Raw genomic sequence first — 21,165 nt, forward strand, 5'->3', positions numbered from 1 at the left:
CAGTTTTTTTCATCTTACACTTGCATTTCTCTCATCCGCTTCCCCCCTTTTGGGTGTACCTACATCATTATCTATTTATATTCTACTCTATGTCTCCATTTCCAATTTTTAAATTCATATGATTCTTTTCCAATACATTTGGTATACTGCACCATATCCATGTCTTCCTTTATATCATCTATAATTTAGATTACCCATGTATGAAACTCCAACACAATCACGAGGCGAAGAGAACTCTCGATATATAGTACAAAATCTTATCTGATGGTCGGTACCCGAGCAATGTAATTAATGTAGCAATTTATCCGAAGCCACATTCATTCCAATCAGTAATTAGCTAATGCTTATAGTCGTTTCAAATTCTCCATTCGGTAGCACTTATATTCTAATGATAAGTGTCCCAAGATTTCTTATAATACTATCTTTATCCCAACGGATATCACCTGTTTCCTCTAATAACCTCACAATACATCAGTTGTTTCGCAAATCTACAATCCTTGTCCTTTAAGGATTTCATTATTTCCGAGGTGAAGTCACATACACGCAATGCTCCTTTATGCCTCATGCTCTTTCACCCTTGTTGTATACCCAACGCTAACTTCTGACTTACTCAAAATCATATCAAATTCGTTTTAATAGTGGTCTTGTCTTACCACCTTCTCGTTGTACTACACCTTAAGTTCGTAGCTATATATTTCCTTTTGTCCCATACTCATGCTCAATTAATTACATCTGTCCTAGGTGTTTCCTTTTGAATTCTCTTATCATTTCTCCAATTTATGTCCATCTTTTATTTTATGCACGAGGAATCTCATGCTACTCCCGTATCCTTCGGAAAACACTACTTCTACATAACTCCTTTCTCATTTTCAAAGTATATCCTGTTCATCCTTATTTGTTCTTATCATACCAGTCATTTCTGGCATTCATTCTGTCTCGTTGCTCATCTTCCTTTAGTTCGGTCTTTTACAATTCTATCGCTTATATTACTCATTTTCTCAGCTATACACGTCATAACCCATCGCTACACTGTAGTCCCACTCGTTTTCTCCTTATCTTCTTCCTTCTATTAACTCCTTCTCTTCCTGTGCTCGCTTTCACTTTCGTTACCACTTGATCTCTATTCTGAACTTTCCCTATAGGACTTTGTAAGTCCTCTTTTTTTTTTGTTCTATGTTGGCTTTTCCATTTCACACTGATCACATCATATCCTTTAGTTACTTCCTTGCTAGGCTTTACTCATTTCTACAACAATCCTTATGGTATTCACATTACATCCTGTTCGTAATCCATCCTATAACGTAACACTTCTTAATCTTAGTTACGATTTTTACTATGTTTTAATTATACTCTGTGGAGTAGGCGTACTTAACCCTTCACCCTTTCTGATCAATCTTATCCTTAATGTCTCACAAGTTGTCTTATTAATACCTTCATAATTTGTCATAATTCTTCCTCCTCCGTACTTTTATCTCATTCATACTACTACTCCTTTTAACTGTAAACTCGTCGTGACTTATCCCTGCTTATCAATTCAGTTGATTCCTCAATATAACCTTCTGTTAAGATTTTCCACCTTTTCTAAACCATTCCTTAGTATCACAAGCCCTTCCAAATTATCCTAGCATCTCATCAATAACACGTGGAACACATGATCCATGACAGCTCACAAGTTTGAGTTTTCCTTCCACGAATTCCATCTCCAATTAGTTGATTAAAACTAATAAACTCAAGGACATGATGAAATGCTACCTCGAGAACACAAGAACACTCCCACTCCAAGGTTACATCACCATGAAGCATCCTCCGAAACTACACAAGAAGAACTAGAATCCGACAAGCACCACGAGACTTCTATTGCCTAATTCACACAGTTTACCCTCAGATTTTTTTTTGGGCCATGAACGAACTATTTGGTTCATAAACTACTTGCTGTATGCTTTGTACTCTTCCAATAAAGTGAAACTTGATTGCTGAACATTTTTACCCTTCAACGTGAGCCTTTTTCTAAGGCAAGATGTGGTTGGAAAGTATTCTGGTCCGTTCAAATGAATTCCAAACTTTGCTACTCATATATGCTTTTTCGAAATGACATTTTCCAAATAAGAACGGTGCCTCTTACGGATGACATGGAGGGTATCTCTTAAAGCTTGAATCCAACATAATAAATTTTCCCCTATCGGTATCGACTTTCAAGACATATTATGAACTTATATCTCATTCTCTTCTTTTTCCTATTTCTAGGAAAATTTGGGCAGAGTTTCCTCTGTACTTCTTACTATCCCAAAACCTGCACGCAGGAAATGCCAACAATGCCTCACAGGGCCAACATATATACGTATATATCATATCGTATCATAGCCACACAGGGCTCCCAATTTCCAGTAAAAGTATAAAGGTGTCGGAACTTACCTCACATATCGCACCTCGAGACGAACCTGATCCTTTAACGATCCGTCCTATTATACCTTCCTATCTACCTTCTCTTTCATTATTCAACTTTACATTTCAATCATATTTCAATATTCTTACCTTCTCCAACATGCCTCTTTCGCACCATTGCTTACTTGTATACTGTGTAGCTTCCAATATCATCAGTCGCTTTCTTCTATCGATGTCGTTCTTCAGCTGAAATCAAAGGTTAGTATAAGAAATTTCATTTCCTATGGCTGGGCTCTATCGCACGATCTTAGATATGAAAGAAAGGTAACATCCTAAATGTCCTGTAGCTTCCTGTTTATAGATGTGGTGCACAACACACCGATAAACAAGACTCTACTAGACTGTCTCCTGAGGAGTCACAACTAATCAAATCATAAAATGATCCGCAAGCCGGCAAGGCTGCCACTACACATCAATAACATGTCATATGCTAGCCGACAAGGCTGCCATTACAGACGAACAAATACATAGCACAACGTATAGACACAGCTGAACAGAGCTTATACACAACCCACACATATGTCTACAGACCTCTAAGAGTACTAACAGTGAAATATGACGGGACAGGGCCCCATCGTACCACTGGATAAACATATATATATATATATATATATATATATATATATATATATATATATATATATCATAAGATCTGTACCAAAAGTCTAAACTTCGGAACAACGGAGCTCTCCAAGACAGCTGAGTAGAAGTCCTATGCTGAAGGGTCACCAAACTGACTATCTGTACCTGCGGGCATGAAGCACAGCCCCCCGAAGAAAGGGGGTCAGTACGGAATATGTACTGAGTATATAAAACATGAAATACAGTAAAAAGGATCATAACTGAAATAGGGAGTACAAAAAACAAGTACAATGTCAAGAATACCAAAACACTTGCCCTTATGAAACATAAATCATGCATGTCAATATCATATATCATACCCGTCCTATTATGGGACTCGGTGAACATGGTCGCCACCCCGTCTTTGGCGCCATAACACAGCATAACTCCATAAATACATCATAACGCCATAACATAGCATAACTCCATAAACACAACATAACGCCATAACACAACATAACTCGATAAACATAGCATAACGCCATAACACAGCATAACTCCATAAACACAGCATAACGCCATAACACAGCATAACTCCAGTATATATATATATACATCATATTCCGGCCCTCTAGTGAGGGACTCGGTGAACAATGCAGTGAAACTGTGCACGAAAACATACCCGACCCAGGACTCGGTGAAAGATATATTGAGGCATGCACGAACAGAGTAGTGAGCAACCATATGCAAACTAAATCATATCTGAGACTCGATAGAATAATCAAGATGAACTATCATTTAAAAATCAAGACAATAATCATATCAAGTACCCTTCGAATGTCACAACGGATTATATCAAAATAGAACTTCTGGAATCATAAACACGTATCAAGACACAATGAAATAGCTTCTGGAAATCAAGAACATTAGCAATCCTAGTGGCTTTAAGAATAGGATCTTCTTTGGAGTCATATATATATGTCGTCTGTTTGTTTCATAAAGATCATGCCAAAAAGATAGAAGAGTTAGCTTTACATACATGTTAATGATTAATCGCAACCCGTTTTCTCCGTCGCCCTTTTTGCCTATTTAATATAAAAGTAACGCTATCGTTAGTAAACTGTACTTCCTAGCTTATAAATCCATGACCATTCGCTTATAGGATTCATCCTTTGATTCATACTCTCTTAATTAAGATTTTCATTAGTTAAGAACTTAACGGAAATCGGGCAGCATTTCCCCTATATATTCGCCTAACCCAAATTTCCAATTATTCTCCTGTTATCACAGAAATAACAACAATAGAGATATACATACAAAATTCTTACAATTCAGCCCATAACAATTCCAACAATCCAACAATCCTTCTTAATCCTTTTCAACCCACAATTTCGCATAACATCGATTTCATGCAATTTCTTACTTCCAATTTCATCCAATCCAATTTTAATAATTCTATTACAACACTATTAACACAATTACACCACAAAATAAGAAAATCTTACCTACATTTTCTCGCAGGAAGTTCTATGCTCAATTGCTCCAATTTTACAATTTCTTCTTCCCCAACTTAATATCCAATGTTGCTATCACCTCCTTGAACTTGCAAATAATCTTGGAATTAAATGAAAGCAAACAACAACATAATTTTCTTGACCATGGCTGGCCGTGAGCAGCAGCCATGGCCATGCTCTCTTCCTTTTTTTTTTTTTTTAATTTGCAAAAGAAATGAAACTAAGTTCCTAATTGTTCATCAACTCTTACATATATATGTTACTCCACAAGTTGACACGTTAATGCCACTAAGCTTGGCCAATTTATGCCACGTGGCAGCCCACTATATATATATATATATATATATTATTATATTCGGGTGGGGCCCACAACTAATAATTAAATTAATTAATTTTAATAAATTTTTAATCCTTACTTAATAATATAATCATAATTAATTAGTTTCTAATTTCCAATAATATTTCTACACTAAATAAAATTTATAAACAATTTATGTAATAATTAAAATTGAAAATTAAAGGTTCCTATTTCATGTCTGAAAATAATTCTGCCTTTAACTTGAGTCGATTTTCTTGCGAATAATTTGACGTATAAAAATACGGGTTATAACAAGGCAAATGTAGTAGCTGATGCGCTTAGCCGCCGATCAATGGGTAGCCTAAGTGAAGTTCCTTCGGAGAAGAAAGAATTAATTCATGAGCTCCACCAATTATCTAATCTTGGAGTACGTTTAATTGATTCAGGTTGTGCAGGAATCAGTATTAATGATCCCACAGTTTCATCTCCGAATATGGAAGTGAAAGAGCGTCAGTATGAAGATCCCCATTTGTGCCATTACAGAGATACATCTCATGGAAAAGAGAAGTCCCCATTTAAAGTTTCTATGAATGGAATTCTTAGATACCGAGGCAGGCTGTGTGTTCCGAATGTTGCAGAACTACGTCGTAGAATTATAGAAGAAGCCCATTATTCTCGGTATTCTATTCACCTAGGAGCAACAAAGATGTATCATGATCTCAAGTTGATATATTGGTGGGATGGCATGAAGAGGGACATAGCAGAATTTGTAGCTCAATGTCCAAATTGCCAACAAGTGAAAATCGAACATCAAAAGCCAGGAGGATTATTGCAAGCAATGGAAATTCCTACTTGGAAATGGGAAGTGATCAACATGGATTTTATTATGGGGTTACCTCGTTCTCGAGGCAAATATGATTCTATATGGGTGATTGTGGACAGATTAACAAAAGTAGCTCATTTTCTTCCAGTCAGAACCACATACTCAGCAGAAGATTATGCGAGGTTGTATCTCAAAGAAATTGTGCGGCTCCATGGTATTCCACTATCCATTATCACAGATAGAGGAGCCCAATTTACAGCCAAGTTCTGGAAGTCTTTTCAAGAAGGTCTAGGTACCCAAGTGAAGCTTAGCATGGCATTACATTCGCAGACTGATGGGCAAGCCGAACGTAGTATTCAGACTTTGGAAGATATGCTACGGGCATGCGTTTTAGATTTTGGTGGTAGTTGGGATGATCATTTATCTCTGATTGAGTTCGCATACAACAATAGCTATCATTCCAGTATCCAAATGGCTCCGTATGAAGCTTTATTTGGAAGGAAGTGTAGATCCCCAATTGGATGGTTTGAAATAGGAGAAGTATAGCTAATAGGCCCTGAATTGGTTTGGCAGGCGGTAGAAACATCAAGGTGAGCTGAGATCGACTGTTAACGGCCCAAAGCCGCCAAAAGTCTTATGCGGACAACCGTCGGCGAGACTTGGAATTTCAGATTGATAATTGGGTATTTTCGAAGGTGTCGCCAATGAAAGGAGTGATGAGATTTTGCAAGAAAGGGAAGTTAAGTCCACGATTCATTGGACCTTATAAAATTATCTGCAAGGTGGGTCATGTAGCCTATGAATTGGACTTGCCATCAGAACTTGAATCAGTTCATCCAGTCTTTCATGTCTCGATACTCCGCAAGTGTGTTGGGGATCGTACGAGGATTGTTCCGATTGATGATGTCCAAGTGATAGAAAAGGTAGCATATGAAGAAGTGCCTATTGCCATCTTAGACAGGCTAGTACGAAGACTTCGAAATAAGGAAATAGCTTCAGTCAAAGTCTTGTACCGAAACAATAACTGAGAAGAAATGACTTGGGAGGCGGAAGAGAAAATGAAATCCACATATCCGCACTTATTCCAACCCCCAGGAGAGATTCATGATGAAGCACTAACATTATGAGGTATGTATACTTTCTTTTCATGCTTTTGGTCGTGTGTGGCCATCGATGTGTTGATATTGTGTTGTAGCCCTGTGAAGCAATATTATTATGGGTTGTTGTGACAGAATGGTAGTGCCATATTACAGGGGAAACTCTGGTAAAATGTTTCGTAGAATTCCCGAGTGTTTAACATTCGAGGACGAATCTTCCAAAAAGGGGGGAAGAGTGTTACACCTTGGAAATCTCATGTCGTCGCATAGTGAATGAACCACTGTGAGCTTAAGGGTAATAGGAAGTCCTTAAGACTATAAGACGGATAATTAGTGGTCTTAGAATGCATACGTTAAGATATTAAAGTCATATGAATTGACAAGAATGCGGATTAGTAAGGGCAAATGGAGTATAAGTGGGGTTTAGGAAAGGTTTCGTAAATTAATGCATTAAGAATTTTTTGGAAAGGCCTTGAGGGTGAGTTATAGGGATGTTTAGATAATTAATGAAGTATTAAACAAGTGTTAAGAAGGTTGTATAAGGATTGGAGACCAAACAAAACGACAAGAACAACTTCGGGAAAACTGTGAGTTACATGACCATGTTATACGGCCCATGGAATGTTATACGGACCGTATAACCCAGCAGCAACTAAGTGTTCCATGGTGGTGAACCCCGACCACTTGTACGGACCGTGCAATGTTCCACGGACCGTACAAGTGTCCGTGGAAGTCCCGACGGGCTGAGTTATTCCAAGTATTTAAATGTCATCCCACTTCATTATATTCATTCTCCTAACTTCTCCACTTCTCTCCAAACTTCTAGAATATTGTATACATATCTTCAACATAGAATCAAGGGCAACCAAAGATCAAACAACAAAATCCAAGTGAAATCAAGTGCAAGAAGCTCACTAGGGTTCCTCCAAGTCAAGAATTCTCTTGGGAGTGAAGTTAGGGTTTTCTCCAAGTAAAGCATTGCCAACTAAAACCCGTTCCTACGCATTCAAAGGCGAGTTTCATGATTATTCCATGTTTTTTAAGGTATGGAAAATTTGAAACACTTGGATTATGGAAAGAAATGGAAAAGGGATTACAAAAGATGAGATTAGTGGCAATTGTGAATAGTAGATTAATATGAATCATGAATCTTGATATGTTGAGATTGTAAATATGTTATGAATGACATTTAGAACATGGAATAAGTATTATATGTGATAAAATGCAATAATGAACTATGACCATGATTATGGAGAAATTGTAGTGAAATTACAAAATGCGAATGATGTAGATGAATGATGATTGTTTCCTATTGTATTGTAAATGTTGTTACGGTTGTTTGGGAGTCGAAATATGATATGGGAGGAAGTATTAGAAACGAAGGAAATGCTGCCCAATTTTCTTTAGCTTTAGTAACCACATTTAAGTAATCGATTAGCTAATGTTCATGCGACTTCTTTTGAATGTAGAAATGTGGGCATCGAAGGAGAACAAGCAAGCAATAGATTAGTTAAACGAAAAAGGTATGTAAGGCTAATCTTTCCTTCTAAGGCATGAATCTTCTTAATTTTCCATGATCCTCCTATACGATAGAGACTATGAGTCCATGAATATACAAAGCTACATACGCACATGATTGAGAAGGGAAATACGATACGAGCATGATAATGATGATGATGAACATAAGCATAAGTAATCCTAGTGTAATGTAAGATGTCCATGAAGTTAATAATTCTAAGTATGGTTTCATTGATGCTTCTCTTTGCGTACACTCACCTTAAATTGTTAGTTCCTTCAAGGTGAGATATGATGTTGATGATTACTCCATAATATAATCGGGGGTCATGACCTTATGTCACCCCGACATAGCCATAGTTGCCTTCAAATTCTAGTGTATGTTCTTAATGATAAATGTATAGTGATGCTAAGTCATGATATGTCTATGAAATGATCAATAATGTAAGTTTATAACATACCTATGCTATGTATGAAAATGCTAAGTTATGGATGATTATGTGACGATATGATTCCACCGTGCCTAAATGGCCGGGCATGTCACCGCGAAAGCGGGCCACATACGATTCCACCGTGCCTAAAATGACCGGGCACGTCACCGCTAAGACGGGCTGCTATGTATACACCGTGCCTAGAAGGCTGGACATGATCACCACTAGTGGGCGGCATATGATGGTTACCCGGACGCGGGTTAACGATGAGGATTATGATGTGATGAGATATGCGCTCTAATGACATATGTACTATGATGATATAAATATACGATATATGTTTGAAATGCATTCACCTATGAAACTCATGCAGGTTATACCTTTCTCTTATGGCTCATGATTCGTCTATTATGTTTATTTTGTTCTTGTCTTACATACTCAGTACAATGTTCGTACTGACGTTCGTTTTCTTGGGACGCTCTGTTCATGCCCACAGGTAGACAGGGAGGTGAGCTTGATCTAGACTCGTAGGAGCTGTTAGCTGACTTGAGAGCACTCCATTGTTCCGGAGGTGCCTTTGATTATTCTTTTGTGTACATATGTATATTTTGGGCACGACGGGGTCTTGTCCCGCCTATATGTCTAGTACTCTAGTAGAGGCTCATAGATACGCATGTGTGGGTAGTATGGTCTCACGATGCTATGATTGTATATATATTATTATTTTGATAGTCGAAGGGCTTATGTATATAAAATTAATTATGTTTTCAAATGAAAATGGTTGTCTTACGATTATGACTATGTGATTGGTAAAGAAGTGTATAAAGACTATGACTAGTAAGGAAATGAGTGGTGCTTTGTGGTTAGCCCCGGGTACCCGTCACGGCCCCTAGTCGGGTCGTTACAGGGAACTAATTTAATGTGACTAGAAATTTAGAGTTGTAAATATATGCTTAAAAAGAACCAAGGTTGTGTCCCCGTCAGATAAAGTGTATGATCATGGGTATCGATCTTGATATACTTCTAATGGATCATTTGTATCGATGCACTTAACCTCTAGGTGAATCTAGACTATTTCCCAATAAGAAAATATTATTTCTCTCTATGCTTTTTCCAAAGATAAGGAAGTATGCATGAAGAATGGTTAATTATGGCAAGTAAATTCCTCTTATTCTTAAGTAAATAGATTAAACTAGGTTTAAATGCTTGAGTTCTTGTTATTTGTTCTTACCAAACTCTAGCAATTTTCCCAAATAAACTAAAGTTTATGGCGTTAGCTAATGTTTGCAACCACCAACTATATGATGAAAACAAAGAACAAATAAACTCTAACAATCCATTATGCGTATATCAATCACAAAATCCTAATCGCAAAACACCCGTCCTTGGGTTCACAACCTTAGTAAAGAAATTTAGCTACTCATACGAGAAGAAGAAGAAGAACAATAATAAATAATTGAGATCATAATGCTTACGAATGATTGATTGGAATTGAAGAGAAAATAATTGCAATTGTTTGTAATCCCAAGACTTCCAAAACTATGAGTATTCAATGCTAATGAAATAAAACTGAAATCTGGTGAATTCTGACCTACAAGAAACCTATATCAGGTATTTATAAGAGTCTAAGTCGTGAGAAGTAAAAAGACAAAATTTCCCGCCAGGCTCATTCTGCGGGCCGTCAAACACTTTTGTGTTCCGTCACTAACTTCTCCAACTTTTTCCTTCAAAGCACTTAATACTTGAAATACAACAAAAACCACATAAAAACGACCCGAATTTGCTTGAAAACAAGTAAAACTCTTTGCTAAAAGCGTCACATGTGCCGAAATTTCTCGGTACATCAACACACCCAACTTAAAGTCTTTGCTTGTCCTTAAGTAAGTCACACGACATAACTCAGATATCACAGAGTAATAATGTCTACAATGGTTTTGATTCCGAACTACAGGCCTGCTTGTTTTCCTACCAATGACCACCTCTTTTTTCACTTTCACAATAGGATGCACAACTGAAGAATGCTACGACTCACAGTGAGGCTTCAATTTATGACATTATATTATCGAACATATCATGATGCACACAAACGTCATTTTAGGCGGTCACTTTATTTTGCACCAATTTTAATCCTTATGCCCTCAGATAGACAAAAGAACATCCCAAACACACATATATACAACGAATAAGGGACAACAGACTAAAGGGAAGAGAAAACACTCACACTCACAAAGAATTTTAGAGCTACACATGCGAATACCATAGGTTTGCCCTTATTTTCTATGCTTTCATCCTTGGTTTGTTCAGTTGTGATCATGTTAGGACTTGTTTCGGCTTGTAATGTAGGCTTGGGGATGGGTAGGATCCTTTTTGGGTATTAGTGACTCACCCTCCTTGACACTACAAATTTTTCCTTTATTCACCTCTTCTTTTCTCCTTTTGTTTTCATTTCAAATCTTCAACCTCGATGTGGCTTATTTCTAATCTCACTTAAACTTATTTTTGGCGTGGCAATTTTTTGATTTTTTTTTCTTCTTTAGATATGTACAACCACCACATCAGGTCTCAACTAACAAAACATACACCAACCCCAAAATAGATTTTCAACCTCTACTCCGCATTTATCTCACCCCTAACTTAGGCTTTTAGCCTCTTTTATCTCGCAGTATCAAGGAGGAAAACGTGTGCAAAGCTGGAATACTTTCACAAAGGGTACGGGTTTGTTAACGGCTAGCCAAGAAAAAGGTCAAAGGCTCAAAGAGGGAAAACTAGGGATATTTACATTATATGGTCAGGCTTATTTAGGAAAAGTGACTATTCATACAAAGAAAGCCTAAGATCATCTCACAACCAAACCAACTGTCGGATTCAAACATGACTAACTGGGCAAGTTCTAGATTACACATGTATAGCTTGAAAAAAACTAACAACTCACTCACACATTGGCATAAGGACGATTATTTATACATTTGTGACCCCCTAAGCAATAATTCGTCAAACACAATACCTCAATACTTGTAATGTCATACAATGAATCAATCAATCAATTAGTAGTTATTTCTAAGTATGCATTTTTCAAAATTTTCGAGAGGTCTACAATTTCCAACAAAATCACACAACATGCCACAAGTTTCAGAACACTACCAAATAAGTCAAAACTATTCTATTCTATCTAAGTGACAACCTACACATGCCAGTTTCAACAAAATAAAACCCCTCAGGAAAAGAACTCTGGCAAAGAAAAGCCGAGGGGGTCCTAAACACAACAACAACAACAACAACAACAACAACAACAACCCAGTGAAATCCCACATCGTGGGGTCTGGGGAGGGTAGAGTGTACGCAGACCTGACTCCTACCAAGGTAGGACGGCTGTTTCCGAAAGACCCTTGGCTCAATAAAAGCATAAAAAGAAGTCAGATAAGGTTAAGAGATTCGGAGGGGTCCTAAACACATATATACATATTAAATAACACATAGCCCATCCCCAACTAAAGATTATGCATTGTCCCCAAGGCATGGAAATAAGCAAAACAAAGGGTTAGGACTACCTAAAACGCTCTAGGCGCTCTACGCGTCCTGAGGTGTGACCACCTCAGTGGTGGTATCCGGTGCCTGATCCGCTGCTAGAACTGTAGTACCAACAGCTAGCTCTATCTGACTCTGAGAGCGTAGTTCCTCCTCGAGACCCATGGTAATAGCCTCTGCCGGTATCACAACACTAGGTACTGTCACCTCAACAGGAGGGGCATAGCTGGATGATGCCCCTCGTAAAATGGGTCTCCTCAAGGGAGCGTCGCTGTACCTTCTGAAACTGCCTTTCCTCCTCACTTTCTTCCTCATCATCATCATCCTCTCCTACATCCCTAGGCCTTTTTCTTATAGCCCGAGGTGGTGAATCAACTCCTATCAAGTTAACCACTAGCAACAGAGAAGCCAAGTCTAGAGTCTGTGTTGGTGGTGGGTTTGCAGTTGCAAGTCCCTCTTTAACCTTCAATGCTAGCACATCTATCTTCAACTGTGTCAAATCAGTATGAATCGTCCCCAAACTAACTGTGAGGCTTACCTTCTTCAGTTCAACAATCCGCCGCTCAAGTCCATTAATCCGAGAATGGATAATGCTATAGGAATCCTCCCAAGTCTTCGTTGCGGGTTCCAAGGCTGCTGTCACCCTCTTATCTATAAACCCCTACAGCTGAGCCATCAAATCAGTAAACTGGCGGTCTACTCTGTTGGCTTTCACAAACGCATCATCGAAGTTCTGAACATTGAATTGTGTCATAATGCCTCCAAGCAAGGTTGTGGATGCTAGGGCCACATGGCTGCTCGCGGTGGTAGGAGTGCTATGAACCGCCGAAGCAGCATGGGAAAATGGCCCAAGCGGGGTACCAGAAGTGGACTGAGCTGCTGTGCCGGTGTCACGCGGCCTCTCATGCGAAGTCTCGGGGGCCGCCTGATCATGCACCTTGGACACTGGAGCAGACTATATAACTGTGAACTTTGTGGTAACATCCATAGCAGTATGAATATCTCCATCTCTGCTCTTCCATAGGTCATACACACTCTTGGCTTGTGACCGTTGATCTCGGTGTGCATAGTGATCAACACCTACCTGTAAGCATAACGTTGTAATGAGGCAAGGATATGCTAATGACAACTCCTTGGCCATGGTTCTCTGCTGAAACTCCCGAACCACCAACTCCCCCAAATTGATGTTATACTTTGACATGATCGCATCTACTAGTATGGCTCTCTCAACCGTTATTGTGTTAACTAACTGAGTGGGGTACAACTTGTGGATCAATACGCTCCACTAAAAATTTCCTTCAACTGAAAAGTCTGCTTTCTTCACAGGGGCCGAGGTATTCGTACTCCACACAGGGGAACCCTTCGCAATCACCGAAGCAACCCAAGGAAACTCAGACAGCTTATCTTGTCGATCACCACTCAACTTGTACTTAAGCTCATCCGTGTTCGGCGGTGGTACATAGTTGGGGCCAAAGTAGAAGCGATTGATTGTCTCATTTGAAATATTGATTCTCAAGCCTCGGCCTGTCATTTCCTCCATCGGGGATGGTTTCTTCTTCTTAAGCTAAACCAGCTTGAAGGTATTTTTGACCTCCGCAACACAGTTGGCATAGAACTCCCGAACTAGAGCCGGGATATACTCAACTGGAGGGTAGCTAATGAAGTTCCACTTGTAGCGGTCGAGAGTCAAAAGGATTTGTGAAAAACCCTCCAATCTATCTAAGCTGATTCTTTTCTCCCCATGGATGCTCTTTTTCGGTCCACCCCCGTCCCCTCCACTTTCACTTCAAGCCTCTGGTCATATATTTCTTTTGAGCCTGGCACAGAAATTCTGACACTGTGCTCGGATCATTCTTTCATTTTGATTTCTCGCTGCTAAGCAACTTCCTCTTTATTTTTCGAGCTGCTAGAGGATGATAAAGTGCCCCCCTCTTCAAACTAGGAGGACACTTGTGCTTGGGCAGCACCCCTAGCTCGGGTGACTCTTGCTGTTAGTAGTTTGTCATCCCCAGCTTCAGTAGCCCCTTGGTCAGGCTCGTTCACGGAGTCCCCTGCGACCTTGTGCTCTGTCCCCGCCTCTGCCTCTTCTAGTTTTTGAAGCACCCCCTCGAACTTTAGGAGCCATAACTGTGGAAAGTACGTCAGTACCACCATCAAGATAAAAGAGAATAGACATATTTTGTTTTTGGGTTTTCCTGTATGTAATGAATGTAAAACTAAGTATGAAACAAACCTACTTGAAATACAATTATTCTTACACAGTGGTTTATATTAACCATCAGTGAGTCGTCAAGTAATTTGACAGACCATAAAAAAATTCAAGGTTCACAAAAGCGACCCGTCAAATGGTTACAGAAAAAATTATTCCTAAACATTTGATGATGAAGTTTGATGATCCGCAGAATATTTTGCGGTCCATTAAACCTACCGTCAAATGGTTATAGTGAAATAATGTTACACCCCGTAGTTTTGTACGTTGAAATTTGTAGGTGTTGGCTGTTTAAGTATGGATATTGGAGTCACCTCCAAGGATATACAGGATTAGATGCACTTATCTTATGTTTGTGGGGGTTTAAGTTCATATAATAAACTATGGAAAGATTGGAGGGCAAGTGAATCAAGGGAATTAAGTTTGTCGGATTTCAGAGAAAGTATAAGGGGAAATTTTTGCCCTACTTGAGGAAGGAATATCTTATGGTATATGAGGAGTTTTGAAGTGAAACAAAAGCTAAAATTGAAACCCAGGAAGTCTAGTTTCCAACCCAACAAACAACGAGTCGATCCGACATCAGAATAGAGAATTATGACCGTTTTAAGAGTTGGGGTTGGCTTGGACTCAAATTAAATATCGGAGATCTTGCTACTCTAGTAAAGATAAGGTATGAATCTCTCTTTATTAATATTGATTTAAGGATATTTATGAGAATAAGAGCTATAGATTGTGGTGTTGGTATTGTTGGCTTGTGAATTGAAGTCGAAGAAAGTTTTGGATGAAATTATACATATTTATCTTGTAGAATCTTGATGATAATGTTTTTGATGTTATTGGTATTGTTTGGGAGTTGTATTGGTATTTGGAGGAAGTGCACAATATAGGGGAAATGCTGCCCACATTTTCGTAACCCAAATTAGTCTTCGATAACTAGTACGAATAAGTTGATGGGAAAGTATGATTAAATATGTATTTCTCGTTATATATAGGTTGGGTGAAGGACATGCACCGAAATAAAGGATCCCTTAAGAGGTAGCTTGACGAATAAGGTATGTAAGGTGTTCGTTTCCCTCTCTTTCCTCGGCACTAACATATTATATTTATGGATCGGGCCGTACGTTCTTCGGCACTAACATATTATATTTAAGGTGTTCGTTTCCCTCTCTTTCCTCGGCACTAACATACTCAGTACTTTTATCGGTACTAACGTCTCATTGCACGGGAAGCTGCATTTCATGTTGCAGGTTCTGACAGACTTATCAGAGAGCAATAGTAGGAGGACTTCGAGCTTCAGCGGTGTCAGTAAGTGCCACTACTCCGGACTTGCTATCTTTTGGTACTTTCAAATTAATGTAATATATGTTTATATGTACATTCTTAGTGACTCATAGACATAGTGGGGTATGTAAGTATTGTATATGGTCATGTTGGCATTGTTTTGGTCTGTGATACTTTCCGATTAGCCTTGCTGGCTTTATGATACTAGGGATGTTGTAGCGACCTTGTCGGTTCGCCTATGTTTATATATGTTAGATTATCGGATATTTCTATATTGGGCTTTTTCTGGGTCGGAGCCCGTCATACCCCTTGTTGGGGTGTGACAAATAATCTTTACCTAAACTTTTGACGGTGAAGTTTGACGCTCCGCAGAAAATTCTGTGGTCCATCAAACCTATCATCAAATGGTAACAGTATATCATGTCTGAGTTGAGGACTTTTGATTACACTTTTGACGGACCGTCAAAGTTTCTACGGTCCGTCAACCTTATCATCAAAATTCTTCGACTCAGTTCTTGTCTTACGGTGTTATACTCGACTCTTCAATACAAAACACATGCTTATGCATCACACACAACTTTCAAACTCATATAATGCCCGGGTTACTTAGACTTCTCCCTTTGTGTCAATTATCTTGATTTAAGCATTTCATCTAACAGTTGGCGGGCATAATGAATTATGAATTCAAAACTTGAAAACAAACATCGAATCCCTTCCAACCCAAGATAGCATCATTCTGAGTTCAACAATATGCATCCCGAACTTGGACATACAACACCCCGAACTAAGATTATCAAATATGGATTATAAGTGTCAGTGATGGATCCCGTCAGATGGGAGTATAGTGGAACCATATTTGACTGACAACATTAACGAGAAAATAATGGGAACACACATGCCTGAATTTCTTGTTGAAATGGAGAGTTAAGCACAAATAACAAACAAAACTGTTTGCACAGATACTTTTGTACACTTTGTGAGATGGCTAGGGTTTAGTTAGGGATGGAAGGGAGTAATTATGTATGGAATGGAAGTAATGGGGGTAATGGGACATGATTTTAGGGATTGAAAGGGAGGAAATTTAGGAGTTTGTGTTTAAGTGGGAAAGGAAGTGGAGGAAACGGTTTCGTAAAAGCTGGAAAAGAAACGTCCCCTTTTGTTTTTTTTTTAAATGAACCCCAGCCGCCTTTTCTATACTTATACAGAGCATATTAACAAAAAAATTTAAACTGATACGAATCGTAGAAAGTTATGCGAACTTTTCTACAATCCAGGAACTTACCTACATTAATGAACTGGCAACCATTAGACTGTGAAACGTTTACTCTTCATTGACTGTGTTAAATTTTACGGTCATCTTGGCGTAAAAGTGGCACAGTGAGCTGGTTTCTCTAGTGCCATTAAACGTTCTCATTTTACGGTCCGTCAAATTTTTTACGGTCCGGATAATGTATTGTATAATAGGAATAGTGTGTGATGTTCATCACCACTATTTTGCGCTTCTTTTTGCGGTTCGTCAAATTTTTGACTGGCTGCAAAAACTGGCCAAGAATTTCCATCGGCGTTTTTGCATTCCTTCTTCCAACTTCTTCATATCCTGCACCTAAACAAATGTTACCCTATACACACCCTATCTAAGTTACAAAAATTTCAAAAACACAAAAATTGGGTTGCCTCCCAAGAAGCGCTTGATTTTACGTAGCAGCACAGCGTTGTTACCAATTTACTCTTGGTCGGGACTTGCCGAGTCAGTATTCGTTCCAAGGTGCTTCAACCAATATCGGTCAATAATTCTATCCCCCGAAATGCAACCATGGTAGTGCTTCACCCTCTGCCCGTTCACCTTAAATGTCTGAGTTCCATCTTCAGACTTCAATTTAATTGCTCCATGGGGCGAGACACTTACCACTTCAAAGTGACCTGACCACCGTAATTTCAATTTGCCCTGTAGCAGCGTCAATCTAGAATTAAATAGCAGGATAGGATCACCCTTGTAGAATTCCCGCTTCAGGATGTTCTTGTCATGATACTGCTTCATCTTCTCTTTGTGTAATGCCGCACTTTCATAGGCCTGATAGCGGAACTCATCCATCTTGTTGAGCTGAAACAACCTGAGTTTAGTCGTTTCTTCCCAATTCATGTTCAATTTCTTTAAGGCCCACATGGCCTTATGTTCAAGTTCAACTGGCAGATGACACACTTTACCAAGAACTAGCTTGAAAGGCGAAGTCCAAATCGGAGTCTTGAAGGCAGTTCGGTAAGCCCATAGAGCATCATCGAGCTTGCGGGCCCAATCAGTTCTGTTTGCATTCACTGTTTTGGCTAAAATACTCTTTATCTACCGATTAGAGACTTTAACTTGTCCACTTGTCTGAGGATGATAAGGGGTTCCCACCCTATGCTTGACTCAAACTTCTCCATCAATCCCGCAAAGGCTCAATTGCAAAAATGAGAACCATCATCATTGATTATCACCCTTAGTGTACCAAAACAAGTAAATATGTTCTTTTTCAAGAATCCCATGATACTCTTGGCTTCGTTATTAGGTAAAACCACCGCTTCTACCCATTTATAAACATAGTCAACAGCCACCATGATGTAATTCATGCCACCAGAGCTTACAAAGGGCCCCATAAAATCAATCCCCCAAACATTGAACACCTCAACTTCCATTATAAAGTGCATAGGCATCTCTTGCCTCCTACCAATATTCCCCTGCCAATAGCACTGATGGCAAGAATGAACTATCAAATTAGCATCATGAAAGAGAGTAGGTCAATAGTAGCCACATTTGAGAACCTTTGAAGCAGTCCTCGTACCACTATGATGTCCCCCAACTGGAGAGTCATGGTAAGCCTTTAAAATCTCCATTACTTCGCTCTCTGCAACACAACACCGAATAATGTTATCAGCACAAGTTCTAAATAGGTATGGTTCATCCCAATAATACTGATGAGAATCCTCCAAAAATTTCTTTTTCTAATAAGATTTGATCTCGTCAGGTATGATACCAGTCACCAAGTTATTAGCAAAATCCGCATACTAGGGTGCCACTTGCATAGACACCACCAAAACTGCTCATCTATAAACACATATTCAATATCTACTTCTTCTGCTGGCACCCCAGTTTCCTCAAGCCTAAAGAGATGGTCAGTAACCTGATTTTCGGACCCTTTTCGGCCATTCACCTCGAAATCAAACTCTTGTAACAAAAGGACCTAACGAATCAGTCGCGGCTTAGCTTCCTTTTTTTCCATAAGATACCTCAACGCAGCATGGTCAGTCTATACCTCAACCTTGGATCCCAACAAATAGGACCAAAACATCTCAATAGCATATACTATAGCAAGCAGCTCTTGCTCAGTCACCGTGTAGTTCATCTACGTGCATTAAGAGTCCTACTAGCATAATAGATCCGGTGCATAATTTTATTGTGCCTCTGGCCAAGCACAACGCCTATCGCGAAGCCACTCGCATCACACATCAACTTAAATGGCAGGGACCAATCAGGAGTAACCATAATAAGAGCAGTACTGAGGCGCTCCTTTAATTCATCAAATGCCTTTCAACACTTATCAACAAACACAAACTTAGCCTCTTTTTCAAGAAGCTTATACATCGGGTTAGAAATCTTGGAGAAATCTTTGATGAAGCGCCTGTAGAGCCCAATATGTCCCAAGAAACTCCGGACACCTTTGACTGAGATAGGTGGGGGAAGTTTTGTAATCACATCTATCTTCGCTTGATCGACCTCAATTCCCTTTTCAGAGATTTTGTGACCGAGGACGATCCATTCCTTCACCATAAAGTGGCACTTCTCCCAATTTAGCATGAGATTTGTCTCTTCACATATTTTCAGTACTTGACCCAGATGGTCAAGACAATCATCAAACGAGTCGCCCACAACAGAGAAATCATCCATAAATACCTCCAAAATGTCCTCTACCATGTTAGAAAAGATCAACATCATGCACTTCTGAAAAGTGGTTGGTGCATTACACAACCCAAAGGGCATTCGGCTTAAGGCAAACGTCCCATAAAGATAATTAAAAGTTGTCTTCTCTTGATTTTCTAAGGCATTTGTAATCGCATAGAAGTTGGTCTAGGCATTCCCAATCCAGGTTGTTTGAATATAGCAAAGGGCATTAAATTGATACGTGCCCTGTTATCACATAGATCCTGAGCGAATAGATGAATCCCAATTTTACACAGAATAGTAAACGCCCCCGGATCTCCCTTCTTCTGAACTATGGTGGAATAAATAATCGAACTCACACGATGAGTTAAATTCACTATCTCATGTTGTATAGATCTCTTCTTCATAAGAAGGTCTTTCACAAACTTGGCAAATCCTGGCATCTCTTTAACAGCATCTAAGAATGAAAAATTCATTGTTAACTGCTTCAACTGATCATAGAAATTTTGACAGTTAGCATCATCATTCTTCTTGGCCAACCTCTCTGGAAAGGGAGGTTTTTCTTGGCAAAGAGCCCCTTTTATCGTTTGTTTCCTTGTATCAGCAGCAACCTCTGGAATATTAGCAACTTTTTCTTCACCATGGACCTCATCATCTACTATAGGCATATCAGAATACACCTCTTCTTCCTCAATAATTGGATCTAGATCAACCACCTTCTTGTCAGCACTTTGAAATATTTTACCACTCTTCGTGCTAATAGTAAAAGTACGTTCCACACCACTACCATTCTTCGGGTTTGGAATAGTATCACTAGGAAGTCCTCTTTTTCTAGCAGGATGCTATTTTCTAGAAAGATCACACATCTATTGTTCAAGGTTTTGATAAGCTGCTGAATGAGAAACCACTGTCTCTGATAACCCAGCTAATGTCTTTTTAGTATTTGTCTGACTTGCCAGCACTTTTTCAAGAATTGACTCCAACCTTGAACTACCTTGATCATTAGACTGCCCTTTTGGTGGAATGTAAGGGATGGAAATTCTGTTTCCAAAGTTACCATTGTTGTTGATGTATCTTCCTTGGTTCGGTCCACCATAGTTGTTATTGTAGTTCCCTTGGTTGTTGTTGTATGCACCCTGCCCTTGTTGAGGTCTCCAGTATCTTTCATTTGGTCCAGAAACATCCCCTTTCTCTACATAGTCTGCATATTGAACATTCTCAACTAGCTGAGGGGGACCCCCTTTGTCACGACCCATTTTGCTTAGGTCGTGCGGGCACTTACCTTCCTACCTCGGTAAGCTAACCCTCAAATATATATATATATATGTATACATATATATAGTAGTAAAAGTGTGAAAGATAATAAACAACCCAAGGTCTAGTCTGAATAATACAAAAGCATCTAAGGAGAATAGTACAATCTGGAGTACTAATACATAAATGTTGACATAAGATAAGAAAGTCTTTAAGGTCAACATACACCATGCTCACCCTGGAAACTCGAGAGAAAGATGAACGCGTCTGTCAGCTGCGGGTCACGGTAGTGGATCCAA

The sequence above is a fragment of the Lycium barbarum genome, chromosome 1 (genome assembly GCF_019175385.1).
Source record: "Lycium barbarum isolate Lr01 chromosome 1, ASM1917538v2, whole genome shotgun sequence".
NCBI lineage: Eukaryota > Viridiplantae > Streptophyta > Magnoliopsida > Solanales > Solanaceae > Lycium > Lycium barbarum.